The sequence below is a fragment of a genome, unplaced genomic scaffold, assembly GCF_019419815.1.
Source record: "Pyrus x bretschneideri cultivar Hongxiangsu unplaced genomic scaffold, Pyrus_bretschneideri_v1 Contig11, whole genome shotgun sequence".
Taxonomy (NCBI): domain Eukaryota; kingdom Viridiplantae; phylum Streptophyta; class Magnoliopsida; order Rosales; family Rosaceae; genus Pyrus; species Pyrus x bretschneideri.
This window is the reverse complement of record NW_025999402.1, coordinates 5,446,388-5,455,005: the sequence shown is the minus strand read 5'-3', so window position 1 is coordinate 5,455,005 and position 8,618 is coordinate 5,446,388.

Genomic DNA, 8,618 nt, shown 5'->3' with positions numbered 1-8,618 from the left:
ATATAGAAATTTCAACATGTTTACACTTGCAACCTTATTAGCAGAATTGCTCCCTATAAAAATAGTCTCTCTTCAAGGTAGAAAAACTTAAAAGTGCTAATGATCAGAAGCACTTCGAACTGTTTTTTCAAAAAGCACTTGGATTTAATAAAATTTCGACGCTCTTCTAATAAAAGCACTTTTAACAGCATTGAAATTCAGAGAATCATTTCATTCCACACTTCTAACTACACAATCCCATCTTAAAAATTCAGTCCTCAACTTCTTTGGAAAAGAAAAAAATGAGAAACAAACATAAGGGAACAACTACAAATGCAGCAACCTTGAGCAACTCCTCACTCTCTTTTGCGATGGCTCCAATCCTCGACCAGTCTCCACTGTATCCCTCATCGATGAATCCGAACCCGAATGACGCAACCGCAGCCCTAGGAAGAACCGTATTCGAAACCCTGACCCTCAACGGGAACGTGAAGTTTTCCGGCGTCGTGGAATCTTCAGACATATCTTTCAAAGACAAGGCTCTTTTCTGCGACCAACATTATTTTCTTCACTTTTGATCAACTTGAATTTGGTAGCTATATCTATATGACTTGGCTTCTTTTCCTGAAATACACCAAAACGGTTGAATGAGTTTGGTTGTTGGACGGCCGCAACTACTTTACTTCCAGGAAAAAGATTGTTTGAAAACTCAACGGTTGAATTTTTACTGAAAGTTTGAGCTAACACTCACGATTTGTAATCGGGTTTGCGATTAAAAATTTATGTAGGACATTTCAGAGATGTTCCGACTGTCAAAACGGAACTGATCGTTTTCACAAATATTTTTGGTTGATTTTTTACGTTTTTTTTTTTTTTTTTTGTCATACGATAAATTTATTAGATTAGACACCAATAGAATTTGAACTCACATTGTCATGTAAGGACTCAATACATTTTCATGCTGTGGTAAAATGCTGCTTGCTTCACAAGATTAAATATTCAATAAAAATACTTATGTAAATTAATAAATGGTGAAACTACTTACAAATGGCGTCAAACTCAATGGTCGCAAAAGTGGATGAGTGTTACTCAATAATCACATTTTCACAAAAAAAACAAAAAAAAAATGAAAATATGAGCAAGCATACATCAACATATAAGCTTTCGTTTGGAAGCTTTTAAAATAGTTGAAAACATTTTTAGTGAAAATGCTTTTGAAACAATTTTTAATAAAAATACAAGTGAATCTTAGAAAAACACCTGAAGTGTTTTTTGCAAGGAAGCACTTCAAGTGCTTTTGAAACCTAAAAATATTTTCTTTACAAACGCTTTCAGTCGTTATTTTAAAAGCACTCTTAAACGAGCTCTAACAATCTTTCTATACCTTAATTAACCGATTCTAACATTCATTTAAGGGTAAATTACACTTTACCACCTCAGGTTTGATGTTTATTACAACCTTATACAATATTTTCAAAACATTTCACTTTCATACCTCACGTACTATTTTGTTTCAATATAATAACTCCGTTACATTTTTCATCCATTGCTCCGTTAAGAGCTGACGTGGCTGCCACATTTATACCACATGACTGCCACATTTGTGCCATGTGGCTAAACAATTAATAAAAAAATTTAAAAATTTAAAAAATTAATTAAAAAAAAAAAGAAAAAGAAAAGAATAAACCCAGAAACCCATTCTCCTCGACCCACCTCCCTCTCCTCCACTCTTCACCTCCCCTCCCATCCAAAAACCCACCCCCACTGCCTGTTCTTCTTCTTCCGCCTTCGAGTTGTCCCTTGCTCTCATAAGTCTCTCATTCTTCTTCCTCCCTTCATCTCTCTCTCGTTCCCACATCTTCTTCTCCACCTAAGAGGCTTGTTAGCTGAAAATGGTGTTACAGAGGTCCCTAAAATTAGGGCCCCAATGTTTGAACAAATTGAAGAACGAGAGGTGGACGAATGTGCAGAGGCCGTTGGAGCCTCTGTGGCCCATAACCATAACCGTAAAGTTTAAATGGGCGGGTAACCATGGTTACCCATAACTGCGGGTATTTTGCCCATCCCTAGTAACCATGTGCGATGTGCGAAAGTGGTAACGATATGAAAATGCGAATAACTAAAAACCACTAGTTATCTTACCTTAGACTAGCTTATAAGTACAAGTGAAAGTGATTAGAGTAAAGACACACACAACTAGAGCATAGATATCAAAGTGCAGTCCCGAAGGCTAAGTAATAATTATACAAATCATAAAAGAAACCCTACACTGGTGGATGTCTGCCATAACCATCGTGAAGCCCTTGTGAGCCACCAACAAGAACTTTTACCTAGAACCTAGAGGGGCGCAAAACAGAAAATGTGAGTGGGAAAAAACAAACTTTCAAAACCATTTATCTTTTCAAATGTAATAACCCCTCACTGTAAAACCCATATAAGTTTCCCAGAAATAATACTATAAACATATATGAAAACTATACTCGAGTATAACCAAACCATGTGTATGCCATGAAAATCATCTCAACCATGAATAAGTAAGCCAGGTGAATTGCACTAATATAAAGTGACATATCAGCCAGAGTCACCTAACGTGACCTGTACGGCTGAATTAATAACTCAACAATCAAATCAAATCCTACACACGAGTTGGAACCACCTATGTGGTATGTACGACAGGCTACGTGTAAATAAGTACGCTTAAGTGCTACGGTCACGTGAAGGCTGTGCGAAGTATTGCAAGTCACCTATGAGTTGGAACCACCTAATGTGGTTTGTACAACAGGTTGGCACTTGCCTTGGATGCAAGGTGAGCGTATGGTGTGGGAGGTTGATGCGAGATTTATACGCACACAAATTAAACCCTCTTTTTGTCAATTGTAGTATAAGTATAAGTAGGGATCGTTCTGGACCGGGGATTAAGAGGGATTGTTAATCTCTTGGAAACTGACTCAAAAACGTAAAAACAAGATAAAACACTAAACTAGACTCAAAGAATGTGAAACTAAACGTTAAAACACTAAGACAAACCAAAAGACTCAAAATGCTTTAAAAACACAAACTAAATTGATTTCTAACTAAATTGAACAATAAAGCAAAGGGGGATTGGATTTGGACGACTTTAAACTAAAAATGGAAACTTGGAAATAAAACAAATTGTAAATATGGATTTGACGGAAATGAATGGATGGGAAGCTAGCTAAGGGGTTCATCTCCACATATGTTATACTTGCATACAAAACGATGTCTAATTGCTTTTCAATAAACCATGAATTCTCAACGCCCCGGGTTAATTAGGTCCGCTTAAATTAACCGTCAAGTTTTCCTTAAGTTAATGAATTGGATGATTGCATACGACAATCCAAAGCATTCCTCACAAGTTCCCTACATGAATTGCATAATAGAGATACAAGCAAGAATCATTAAGCATCATGAAAACTATAAGTGTTGACGAGGCATTCGTTACTATGATTGCATGAAACTTATGCCAAGAATATGTTTAACACGATTGTTTATAAGCAACCTCCACTACTTGTGAATATAAGTTCATAACTATTACGTGAAACTCACTTATATTCTAGCGTCAAATTCATGCATGAAAATTAAGCGTTCATTCTTAATAAACATACATAAATAGGTTATCAATTAAACAGTTAAACAAATTGAATTCACAACTTATGAAACGTAATTAAAAGTAATCAAATCATATTACAAACATAAACATAGTTTCGAATCACCCCCTAGCTAAAGGGGGTTTATTTCCTCATACGTACAAAACAAAGAGAATTGAAATTAAACATTGAAATCAAAGAAACGCCTAAACATTCCAACAACTCAATCTTGAATTGTATGAATGTTTAGGCCCTCTTATCTTCCTCTTTATTGTAGCATAAGGTCTAGGGATAGTTGGTTGGGGGGATGGAAGTGTTGGGAAATTATGGAAATGGATGAGGAGTGGTGGAAATGGAAGATGGTTTTTGGATTCTAAGGGAGACTCACGGCTAAGGAAGGTGGATGTGTTTGTGGTGTTGTGTTGTGAATGAGATGATTTGATTTTTGAATGAATGAATGCAAGGGTATTTATAGGAGGAGTGGAGATGTATATGGCTATTTGTTTAAGGTGTTTGTGGCTACAATGATGAAGAATTGCATGTGGAAATAAAAGGGAAAATGTGGTGAAATGATGAAGTAGGAAGGTGGAAATGCATGTGAGATGTTGGAAAGGAAATGGGAATATGAGTAGGCCATGGCATGGGAGTTGTTTTGTTGGTGTAAATGTGCCATGGTTGCAATGATGAAGAATAAAGGGTGCATGTGGGGTGGAATTGAATGAATGCAAAGTGAATGAATAATGAAATGAGTTAAAGAGGGAGAATGTGGTGAAATGATGAAGTAGGAAGGTGGAAATGCATGTGACTTGTTTGTGGAATAAAGAATGAATGGTGGAATGATGAAGAGTTGCATAAAGAATGCATGTAGGGTTAGCTAGGTTGGCTTTGTTTGGGTGCATGTGTGTTAATGGTGGTTTTGCATGTGAATTGATGGATTGTTTTTGATGGAATGGATGGTTCTTTGCATGGCTTTTGAAGTGATTGTGGGCTTTGGAATTGGAAGGAAATGCATGGCCTTGGTGTTGGTTTAAGAGAGAATGGGCTAGGCCCTTTGTTTTATGTCCAAAATGAATACAAGGCCTTCAAATTCGTCCAACACTTTGGCTCCAATCATATGCTATCCATTCCAAGCCCAATTTTGCTCCAAAATGCTCCAAAATGCATCTTTTTGCTTCCTTAGCCATATGAACCTAAAAACACACGAAAATGGCTTAAACTACTAAAACAACTATGAATTAACAACATAGATGCACGAAAACAAGCTAAGTAAGTCGCCTAAATATGCTCCTATCAAACTCCCCCACACTTATCTTTTGCTAGTCCTCGAGCAAAACAGAATAAAAACAAATAAACAAAACGACACTAAACACGTAAAACACAACCTACACCTTCCAACAATCGTTTCAGGGATTTCCAATGCACATGACAAGTTAAAAATTATTATTCCCACAGAATTTAGCCATCTTTACCCTTAAGTACATTCTTAATCATAGTCACCACATACTAGTTCACAATTAAGCATTTAAAACCATGTTTTGAATGTAGTAACATGCCTTAGAGAATTTGCTCAATTCCTTACAAGATATGCACTCAATTTTCACTCAGATTTTCTAACTACACACCCTAATCTAGTCATATGTGAGAAGATTGATGTAAACATGAAAACGAACACTCACATATATGTATCACAAAGAACGCAATTTTTGGAGTTAATAAGCATGTTTAGATTATGATCTCATGAATGGAATGCTACTATTTAGACGCGAGAACCAGTGACACCATATGCTCATACCAAATTCAAACTCCACAATTGAAATACATAACACTCAAGATTGAAGTCACGGGTTGTAATGGGGCTTGGGGCGTGTGGATAACAAAGAAGGGATATGGAAAACAAAGGTTCTTAAAGAAATAGTGAGCAAGCCAATTGAATCAACTTAGAATTTTCTTTTGAATGAAAACTCAACTTTGGAACAAAAAGGGAGACAATTTAGGGCCAGAATTGGTGTTTTGAGCCCTTACTTCAATCACTCATTCTTTCATTTTTTTCAAGCTCTTTTTTCTTTCTTTCATTTCTTTTCTGTTTTTCTTTTCTTTTGAAACTCAAAACATACTTAAGAACAAGCATTCCTTCTCCCACACTCATTTTCTTGCATAATGTAACTCAAAAGGAATTCATTTAAGTCATGCTCACTATCTTCTAAGAACAAAGGTGTGGATTGTCCTAAACTAGGCTAGGTGAGGATAATGTGGGTTGACAAAGAATAAAGGCTAAACAAAGCTCAACGGGGGTAAAACTTACAACATATACGAAATATGGGAAGTGAGGCTATTTGGCTATGGTGGCAACTACACAACTTCATCTTGGTATATGTTATGCAAATCAATAACATGCTTTGAATGAAATGGGCATGAGTTCTAGCATTTGGAACTATATGATGAAACGCCTTCTAAGTAGTAACCAAGCAAAGAATAATGAGATCATGCAACGACTTTAGAAAACAAGAAATCACAGATTATACTCTCCAAAGAACGTTATAGGCTCAAGTCTCTCAGGGTTGTAGCGTTTGTTTGAGTTCCTTCCTTCAAGCATGTTACATAACTAATTTTTTTCTTTTATAATTGCATGTGAAGTCATACATTATAACCATAACCAAGCATATACCAAGAGTAAATCAAACTTTTCTCCATGTTTATAACTCTTTTCAACAGTCATGCAATTAGAAACCAAATCCTTATCATTGTGTTGGAAGGTGACCTACGACACAAAAACGACTCAAAACACTCTTTTTAGGCTTTTCAAAACATGTTTTTCAAATTTTTATGTGATTTTCGAATTTTTAAGTCAAAACACACTAAACACACTTAAAAACAGCAAGAAACAACATTTGAAGTTATGGTGGATAAAACCCTACGAATTTGCATCAAAACACTTTAGTAACTCCCCCACACTTAAAACAAACATTGTCCTCAATGTTAAAAACCACACTAAACACAAACAAACATATAAACAGCAATTAAACATACTAAACATGGCAGAATGTATCTAACAAAGAGAAGAGTTTAGAGATGCAAATCTGGTTATGGAGTTTTCGTTCCATCTTCTCCTTGGTGATTGCAGTGAGGCTTCATCTTGAGTTTCCACAGGCTTACTCTTGAACTGCGCTGCTCCCATCGTTGATTTTCCTTTGTGCTACTCTTGAACTGGGCAGCAGGCTTCCTTTGGTCTCCCTCGAAGGTCTGAGCTTCCTCCTCTTATCTGTTTCTTTGTTCAATCTCTCCAATTCGTATTGAAGAGGGTTAGAGGATAGCTCAGCAAAGCTAGGTAAGCAACCAGGGAATAGAGTCCAGATAGACTCCAAGTGCCGGCTGATTGCTTCTTTCACTTTGCCATGCAAGTAATATCAAGGACAAAGGAAAAGACAGGGAAAGAGCATGATATGAGATACCTTTGCTTTTGCCCTTGATGATATGAGATACCTTTGCTTTTGAAGAAGCGGTGAATGAATCAGCACATGTATTTGTGGTGCTGTTTCCTCCTGGGTCATCTGTACTCCAGGCATTTGGTATCATCTTTGGGGAAGAAGAAAGAATGGAGTATTTCAAAAGGCTTTGCTGGGAGTGCACCCTCAGAGGTGAGGAAGAGTTGGGCATTTTCTTCAGTTCTGTCTTGCCATAAAAGATGAAGGTCGACATATATAGGGAATTCAATAGCAAGTGATGATACTGTTCTTTTACCGTTGTCGACAATCATTTTGATCCCGCAAATCCGACTTTTTGGAATAGTGACGACTCCTCGATCTTTGAAAACGCCTCTTCGATAAAGCTCCACGCGTTTTCTGAAAAGCAGATAAAGCGTCGCCGAACTTTGCGCTTGTCGGCTAAAGACGTGTAGTTGCGATGATGGCCTCCACGTGTTGAACGCGTTTTCTGAAAAGCCGAGGAAGCGTCGCCGAACTTTACGCATGAACTTCCGGCTTTTTGAATCGGTGGACGCGTTTCCTTGGCTTTTTATAGAGCTATCGATCACCGCCAACTTACACACTCTGAAGATTTCCCATTCTTGAAACTCGTCTCCGGCCCTTTGAAAATCTAATCCGTCCACCCCTTCTCTTTTAACTTCGTGAACAATGGCTAGCTCATCCAACCCATCGAACCTCTGCTTAGATTTGAGTCTAAGCAGTGATCCGGTCGCGTCTCATCAGGGTAAGGTATGGTGCCCGTCTTTCTTATCTTCCCATGGCCCTCTTACAGATGAGGACTCTGTGATGACGGATCCCACAACGGCTACGATAGTGGCTCGGAACCTCCTCACTCCCAAAGACAGTCAGCTGCGTTCAGGACGGTCCGATGAGTTGGCCGTTCAAGAATCCCTGGCTCTGAGTGTTCAGTGTGCTGGCTCTGTGTCCAACATGGGCCAACGCCTTCTTGCTCGCTCCCGTCAGGTTGAATCCTTGATGGCAGAGGTGGAGAGTCTTAAACAGGAGATCAAACAACTTAAGTACGAGAACCGAAGTTTGCACGTGCTTGCCAACAATTATTCAACAGGCATGAAGAGGAAGCTTGATGAGCTTGATGACCGTCAACGGTTTGCAGCTTTCTTCCAGAGGCACCTCTTTCCTGGGTCATCCAGCGTTCCACCAAGGTTTGGGGCCTTGAATGATCTATCTTCGGTGCCTCCTGCTCCTATGCCTCCTGCTCCGATGCCTCTTGCTCCGATGCCTCTTGCTCCGAGAGTGTTGCCACGTAATGGGGCCTCACGTACACAACCTTTGTAAAGGCTCCATCTTTCTGCAATGTTTAGACACAATTGTAATTTATCGAAAAAAAATCAATGAACAAGCAAAAGTTTTATTTACTGTATTGGGTTGCCTCCCAAGTAGCGCTTGCTTTAACGTCGTACAGCCGGACGAAGAACCCAATCACTCCAGGATATGTTCACGAATCGGATGAGAACTCCGAGTCATGAACTAGTACCTAAAACAAGAAACAAAACAAATTTAAGAATCTGGAAAAATAAAAACAAACGAA